The sequence below is a fragment of the Dendrobates tinctorius genome, unplaced genomic scaffold (assembly GCF_039654945.1).
Source record: "Dendrobates tinctorius isolate UK_male_01 unplaced genomic scaffold, ASM3965494v1 ptg000241l, whole genome shotgun sequence".
In the NCBI taxonomy this organism is placed as follows: domain Eukaryota; kingdom Metazoa; phylum Chordata; class Amphibia; order Anura; family Dendrobatidae; genus Dendrobates; species Dendrobates tinctorius.
Genome location: NW_027361908.1, coordinates 14,344,739 through 14,353,381, shown reverse-complemented (window position 1 = coordinate 14,353,381; position 8,643 = coordinate 14,344,739).

Sequence of the window (8,643 nt, the reverse complement as noted above, 5' to 3'; positions counted from 1 at the left end):
CGTGCTGTAGTACATCACCAGAAAATTCATAAGTGCATTAAATCACCATAACCACCATCAATGCAGTAATGCAGAACCATCATCCATGCAGTAATACACCACCAAAACCTCCGTCAGTACAGTAAAACATCATTAGAACCACCATCAATACAGTAATACATCACCAGAACCACCGTCAGTACAGTAAATCACCAGAACCACCATCCATGCAGTAATACACCACCTGAACCTACGTCAGTGCAGTAAAACATCATTAGAACCACCGTCAATACAGTAATACACCACCAGAATAGTGATGGGCAGTCTGGCTCTTTTTGGTGATCCAGCTCTCACAGCTCCGCTCACCTAAAAGAGCCGGCTCTTTTTCGACTCCTTTTGGGTCCTAAATGGATCCCTATTGTATATGTGTTATGGCGTCCTAAACTCCGCCCACCTACCCCATAAACCCCGCCCACTCGCTAGAAACCAATTATATTGCTTAGTGGGCGGAGTTTTGTTCCGGTGGGCGGAGTTACGTCTGCCGAACACCGGGATTTTAGGCCCAGTGAGAGCCATTCAAGGATTTTAGTGGCTCTCACTGGGGTGCCGGCTCCCATCATTCACCGCAGGGAGCCGGCTCTTTGTGTCGGATTGTTCGTGACCGACACATCACTACACCAGAACCACTGTCCGTGCAGTAATAAATCACCAGAACAAATGTCAATAAAGTGATACATCACCACAAACATCGCCAGTATAGTAATACATCACCAGAACATCCATCAGTACATGAATACATTGACAAGTTTGGTACAGCAATCAATTGTAGTGTGAGGTCAGCCCCAAATAGAATTGTATCGCATTAACCTACAGTACAACTCCCAGTATATCCTCAACAATGATAAGGAGATGCTTGAAGTTGTTTGTTGTCACTGGGGGGTCCAACCACCGCGGTTCCCACCAATCCTGGGAATGGGGATCTGAAGAGCCCCAGTTGAATTGAGCAGAGTCATCCACCCTACTCCTTAATTTATTCTAATATGAACAGCAAAGATCAGCAGCGCGCTACGCTCAGTAATTTCCGGCACTACTATTAAGAATGAATGGAGCGGTAGTGCGGATGATCGACCTCTGCTCCAGTTTTGGAAACTATGGCAGGTCCAACTACCTGCGGATAACTTTCCAGCTTGAAATAAGCATTGTCGGTCTAAAACTACAAATCTGCAGTCACTCTGTGACTGTAGAGTTTTGAATCTTCTCAGTTCACACTCTGCTTGATGTGTGGATTCACCGGTGTACCGGTGTCAGCGTTGGGAACAGCAGTCATGTGAGATGCATAATCACGTCCACAATCCGACTAGAGGGGCGCATCCTTCCTCAGTTTATTTGCATAGTCGGATTGTGGCTGGAAGTATGGAAATCGCTTACTTTCAGACACATGATTACCATTCCCGACGCTGACACCAGAGAATCCAAACAGCAAGCAGTGTGTGATGTGAGGATTCACAAGTCTACAGTCACTTAGAGTGTCTGCAGATTTGTAGTTTTAGACCAATGACGATATCCCACAAAGTAAGAGTAAAACCAATAATTTTTATTAATCAATATTTAACAGAAAAAAGCATATAAAAAAGCAGAAATGTCGTTATAGGGGACTCCGAGCACTATATAAAAAATGTGAGCAAAAAAGTAATAACATGACAAGAGAAATGATACACTGGGTAGGTACAAATCCAGTGATAACCTATAATAGGTACGCAGCTATAGTGTTAGTCAATATATATAGGTACAATGAGAACTGGTAGCAAGTAAGCCAATCTCTAAAAATAGATGGTAACGCTACAGGATCAATAGGATAACTATAAATAGCATAAATGCAATTACCAAGGTTATGAAATCAGTATCAATATGCACTACCCCTGAATATGGTGAGACAAGAGCTGACCGTGTGGACAATAGGTAAGCGGACCTAATCCTCCATCAGTCAGGGAAGGTTTGCCTAACCATGCAAAAGCAAGGCAGATGCCATTAAAAAGTGATTACCTCTGGAATGAATAGTGCTCCTGGTGTCCCCTTACCGCTGGCACCCTGTCGGGATGTAGCCCCTATTAAAATTATACCAGGCATATACAGTTTAGTAACACAACATAATCCATCATGGCATGTAGCCATCAGGATAGGAAGAGATTCCAGCTCAAATTATATAAAATCATAATATTTTATTGATAATAATCTGAAAACATATACCATAAAATAGACCCGGAAAACCTCCAAGAAAAGGGAGGCGAAGCCAAAGCAATATCCCCAAAACTGGGTGGGGTATTAGAATAAATACATTATATGCTGGTAATAAATGATACAAACCAGGGCTGTAGAGTCGGTAAGCCAAACCTGCGTCTCCGACTCCTCAATTTCCTTTACACTGACTCCACGACTCCAGCTCCCACATATATTGCTTATATTTAAGTGAAAAATGTATTGTAGTACAATGTGAACATCAGACATTTAATCATTTTTATGATACAATAATCAAGATATTTAGATAAAACATAATATCTATTTATTGGAATACAACTTTAGTGCACAAAAAACTAATAAATTGTAAATATGTAATACACTATGAAATATCGATTACATATATACACTCACTGGCCACTTTATTAGGTACACCATGCTAGTAAGGGGTTGGACCCCCTTTTGCCTTCAGAACTGCCTCAATTCTTCGTGGCAGAGATTCAACAAGGTGCTGGAAGCATTCCTCAGAGATTTTGGACCATATTGACATGATGGCATCACACAGTTGGCGCAGATTTGTCGGCTGCACATCCCTGATGCGAATCTCCCGTTCCACCACATCCCAAAGATGCTCTATTGGATTGAGATCTGGTGACTGAGGAGGCCATTTGAGTACAGTGAACTCATTGTCATGTTCAAGAAACCAATCTAAGATGATTCGAGCTTTATGACATGGCGCATTATCCTGCTGAAAGTAGCCATCAGATGTTGGGTACATTGTGGTCATAAAGGGATGGACATGGTCAGCAACAATACTCAGGTAGGCTGTGGCGTTGCAACGATGCTCAATTGGTACCAAGGGGCCCAAAGAGTGCCAAGAAAAAATTCCCCACACCATGACACCACCACCACCAGCCTGAACCGTTGATACAAGGCAGGATGGATCCATGCTTTCATGTTGTTTACGCCAAATTCTGACCCTACCATCCGAATGTCGCAGCAGAAATCGAGACTCATCAGACCAGGCAACGTTTTTCCAATCTTCTACTGTCCAATTTCGATGAGCTTGTGCAAATTTTAGCCTCAGTTTCCTGTTCTTAGCTGAGAGGAGTGGTACCCAGTGTGGTCTTCTGCTGCTGTAGCCCATCTGCCTCAAAGTTCGACGCACTGTGCGTTCAGAGATGCTCTTCTGCCTACCTTGGTTGTAACGGGTGGCAATTTGAGTCACTGTTGCCTTTCTATCAGCTCGAACCAGTATGCCCATTCTCCTCTGACCTCTGGCATCAACAAGGCATTTCCGGCCACAGAACTGCCGCTCACTGGTTTTTTTTTCTTTTTCGGACCATTCTCTGTAAACCCTAGAGATGGTTGTGCGTGAAAATCCCAGTAGATCAGCAGTTTCTGAAATACTCAGACCAGCCCTTCTGGCACCAACAATCATGCCACGTTCAAAGGCACTCAAATCACCTTTCTTCCCCATACTGATGCTCGGTTTGAACTGCAGGAGATTGTCTTGACCATGTCTACATGCCTAAATGCACTGAGTTGCCGCCATGTGATTGGCTGATTAGAAATTAAGTCTTAACACACAGTTGGACAGGTGTACCTAATAAAGTGGCCAGTGAGTGTGTATATATATATATATATATATATATATATATATATATATATATATATATATACACCGTATTTTTTGGACTATAAGACGCACCGGACCATAAGACGCACCCCAATTTTCAGTAGGAAAATAGGGGAAAAAAAAATAATGTGTCAAATGGGGGACCGTCTTACAGTCCGAATTCAGCTTACCTGGGAAGGGATGCGGCACAGGTGGAGAAGTAGTCACAGGGGTCATTCAGTGGTCCAGGCTCGTGCGGTGGCGGCTCTGTGCTGGGGCAGCTGCGCTGGGGTAGGGGCAGCTGTGCTGGGGCTGGGGCAGCTGTGCTGAGGCAGAGGCAGCTGTGCTGGGGCAGGGGCAGCTGTGCTTGGGCAGGGAGGGGCAGCTGTGCTGGGACAGCTGTGCTGGGGCAGGGGCTGCTGTGCTGAGGCAGGGGCAGCTGTGCTGGGGCAGGGGCAGCTGTGCTGGGGCAGGGGCAGCTGTGTTGGGGCAGCAGTGCTGAGGCAGGGGCAGCTGTGCTGGGGCAGGTGGGCTCTGCGGTGGTGGCAGCTGTGCTGGGGCAGGGGCAGCAGTGCTGGGGCAGGGGCAGCAGGGCTGGGGCAGCTGTGCTGAGGCAGGGGCAGCTGTGCTGGGGCTGTGGCAGCGGGCGGCGCTCTGCGGTGCGGTGGTGGCAGCGGGCTGTGCTCCGGTGCAGGGGCGGCGGCTCCGCCGGCATTTTTTCGCAGCCCGGAGGCCCCCGCAGTTCCCTTGCTGGCCGCCGCCATGTTGCGGTGGCCTCCGGGAGCATGGACGCCGGAAAGATGGCCGCCGGTCCGGGGATGGCGCATGCGCGGGATCAGATCTCGGGGGGCGAGATTCAAATCTCGGCAACGAGATCTCGTCCCCCGAGATCTCGGGACGAGATCTGAAGCTGCGCATGTGCCGTCCCCGGACCGGCAGCCATCTTCCCGGCGTCCATGCTCCCGGAGGCCACCGCAACATGGCGGCGGCCAGCAAGGGAACTGCGGGGGCCTCCGGGCTGTGAAGAAATGCCGGCGGAGCCGCCGCCCCTGCACCGGAGCACAGCCCGCTGCCACCACCGCACCGCAGAGCGCCGCCCGCTGCCACCACCGCACCGCAGAGCCCCGCCCGCTGCCACCAGCCACCAGGTTAGTACCGTGTATTGCGACCATAAGACGCACCCCCCACTTTCCCCAAAAATTTTTTGGGAAAAAAGTGCGTCTTATGGTCGGAAAAATACGGTATAACACTATGTAATAAACTATGTAAGTGTCAGAAAAACAGTTTTCAACAAAAACATACTAAATAACATTTGTGCAGTCTATGAATTTGTTCTAAGAAATAGAATTGCCTCCATCAGATCCTCCTTCATAGATGACCTCAAATCTGACCTAATAATTTTAAGGCAAGAGAACAACCTCTCTACACTAACTTGGGTTGGAGGCAAAGCCGTAACCACATGGGCAATATCTCTAACAATTTCCGGGTATAAAGGAATTGCCTCATGCACAGTCAGTTTTGATGAACGGTTGAATTTTTCTATTTCTTTGAGAGCAAGTGAAACATTTTGCTGAAATATGGTCAATCTGCTTGCTATAGGAGACGGTGTGAAATATTTTTCCTTGCAGCAACGCTTTGCCTGCTCCATATCATCCAAATACTTGTCAAAGTCAAACTCCTCATCTAATGAGGATGAAGATATAGCAGCAGTGGCACTGTCAGGACCAAAGTCCTCTTGCGCTTGGCAGTCCTCCTGTAGGTCACTCATCCTAACTGCTACCTCAGTCAGAGCTTCTTTTCCTTTAGTAAGCTGTTGATCATCAAGCAGTATACAATGATTTGGGTCCACATAAACAGCTGCCAGAAAAATTTTATTCTCCAAAAGCTGTGTATCTCTCTATTTCATTGAAGCAGAAATGCCATCTGCGATTAAACCTCCTTTTTGGGACAGGCAAAATAGCAAGTTCTTCAACTCCCTTATGAAACTGCCTGGAGTTAAATCCTCAGCTTGTAATTTTTTAGTCACGGTAAATGGGTGATTAAGCAATTCCTTCAATTCAGCCACCTGTGTCCTTTGACCTTCGTTTAGGGTTACCTGAGGCTTCGACATATCTATAAGAAACGGTGTTAGTTCAAGCAATAGCTCAATCATTAAATAAGTGCTGCCCCACCGAGTGGCTTGATTGACAATTGCCCCTTTCCCAGCACGTCTCTTCAAGATGGAGTCAATTTTAGGGGTTCTGGCGGCAATAATCAATTTCCTCACTTTTCCAATCAGATTTCCAGCATGTCCCTCTTGCAGACTATCTCTTATTGCCAGCTGCAGCGTGTACACAACACAGCGCATGTGATGAATATGAAAGTGTTTTGAAGCAGCTTCAACAAGATCATCTATTTCTAAAGTATAATTTTGCTGTTCTTCTGTTGCAATATCTGTTTGTTCCTCAGTTACATGAACAGCACTGTGGCCTTCCATCTCAAACATGCTGAATCCTAAATTTTCTTCTAGATGTTGTTCATTACTCTCATTCATCAGTTTAATTGTACTTATCATGTTTGAAGCATTGTCCGTTACAATAGCAAGAACCTGTTCTTTTTTGAATTCATAATCTTGCAGAACTTTTTCCACTAAGGCCTGGAGAAACTGGCTTTTACTGCCAGTGTCTTGGTAACAATTTCTTTGTTGTCACAAACATATTGAACAACATGGCAAAATAGTTCACTCTGTGACGTGTGCAGGCATCCATTTTAAGAAACATGAAGCGTCTTTTGAGAGTCTTTTTAAGATCTTCCTTTTGTTTAAGGGCTTCTTCAATCACTAATTTTGTAATACTTTCTCTTTCCAGAGAAACTCCAAGATTGCAGGCCATTTCTCCATTAAGAGCTGTAAAAGCTGGTCGTGCAAATAATGATAATGGTACACCATCCTTCACAACAAGCTGTATGAGCTGTCTTTTAAACATATCTGCTGTCATTGTTACAGTAACTTTGTCACTTACAAAATATCTTGTTAATAATGTTTGAGATGCTCTTTCCTCCTCCTTTGCCTGGCAGGAAATGCTAGGCGCGGGTTTCTTGGTGCTGCTGTTATCTTTCTCACTCACAGCTTTGAAAACTTCTGGGTGGAAACGTTGTAAATGTCTTTTTAGATTGGAAGCTCTTGTAGGAGCATTTTTATCACTGCCTGACTATGCACTGATTTTGGCATCACAGCATTTGTTTTCCTCTGGGTCATTGACACACAAAATCTTTTTCATTTTGAGTCACTGTGAAATACTCAAATACAGCTGACTTCATGGGGAGCTTCTTAGACATTTTGTTATCATATAAATTCACTCTCAAAATAATTTTGTCCTATAAAATAAAATAATGTATATTATAATTCCAGCAAGAACAGGGAACCATGTACGGTGGGGAAAATAAGAATTTGATACACTGACAATTTTGCAAGTTTTCCCACCTACAAAGAATGGAGAGGTCTGCAATTGTACACTTCACCTGTGAGAAACAGACTAAAAAAATCCAGAAAATCACATTGTATGATTTAAATAATATGCATTTGATTGCATGAAATACGTATTTGATACAACAGAAAAACAGAACTTAGACATTTCCTGTAGATTCTGTTTCTCTCAGTTGAAGTGTACATATGAATAAAAATTTCAGACCTATCCATTCTTTGTTGGTGGGAATCGACAGTGTATCAAATACATACTTTCCCCACTGTATAATTTTAGATAGAAATAAAATCAAACTTCGAATAAATCAATAGTACAGATGACAAATATAAAGTTTGTAAAATATGTTATTAGCTAGCATTACTTTGAATTTCCAATCTCAGGCTTTTCTTAGGGTACAGCTCACTAAATGTGTTACACCTCTCCGTCATACTCACCCGGCCTCCGCTCCCACGCTGCAGCCGACCTCCGCTCCCACACCGCAGCCGGCCTCTGCTCCCACGCCGCAGCCTCTCTCCACCCGACAGCCACGGCGGTCACCTCTGACGGGCTCGCGGCCGACGCCATCCCTGCATGTAATGCGCATGCGCCATAGGCCGCAGCCGCGCCTCCCAGCTGCTTCATGTGCTCCGGCTGTGTCCTGACCCGGATGCACCTTCGGACCAATGGCAGACCAGATGGGGCTATATCTGGCCGCTTCCCCTGAGGGAGGTGCCTGATCGTTGTGTTACCTTGCACACTGGACCCTGCTTCCTCCTGTGCTCTCTACAGTCTCTCAGTGCCGTCCTCAGTGTTTCCTGTAGCAGTCTCGCAGCCTGTCTTCCGTGTTCGCTAACAGTGATTCTCAGTCCTGCTCCAGTGTTCCTGTTTCCTCCGTCTCCTGCCTCCAGTGTTCCTGATTCCTCCTGCTCCAGTCCTGCCGTCCTACTCCAGTCCTTCCTCTGGTGTTCCTGTTCCATACTGTTCCAGTCCTGCCGTCCGACTCCAGTCCTGCCTCCGGTGTTCCTGATCCATCCTGTTCAAGTCCTGCCGTCCTACTCCAGTCCTGCCTCCGGTGTTCCTGATCCATCCTGTTCCAGTCATGCTGTCCTACTCCAGTCCTGCCTCCGGTGTTCCTGTTCCATCCTGCTCCAGTCCTTCCGTCCTCCTTTATTCCTGTCTCCTGTGTTCCAACTCTGTCCTGTCATCTACACTTCAGTTCCTCCACGTTCCAGTCTATAGTCTTACTCCATTCCTGTCTCCTGTGTGCCAGCCCTGTTCTGTCATCTACACTTCAGTCCCACTGTCTTACTCCAGTCCATCCTGAGCCACCCCTCTCGGTACCGGCTACCGTGGTACTCGAACCCCTGGGCC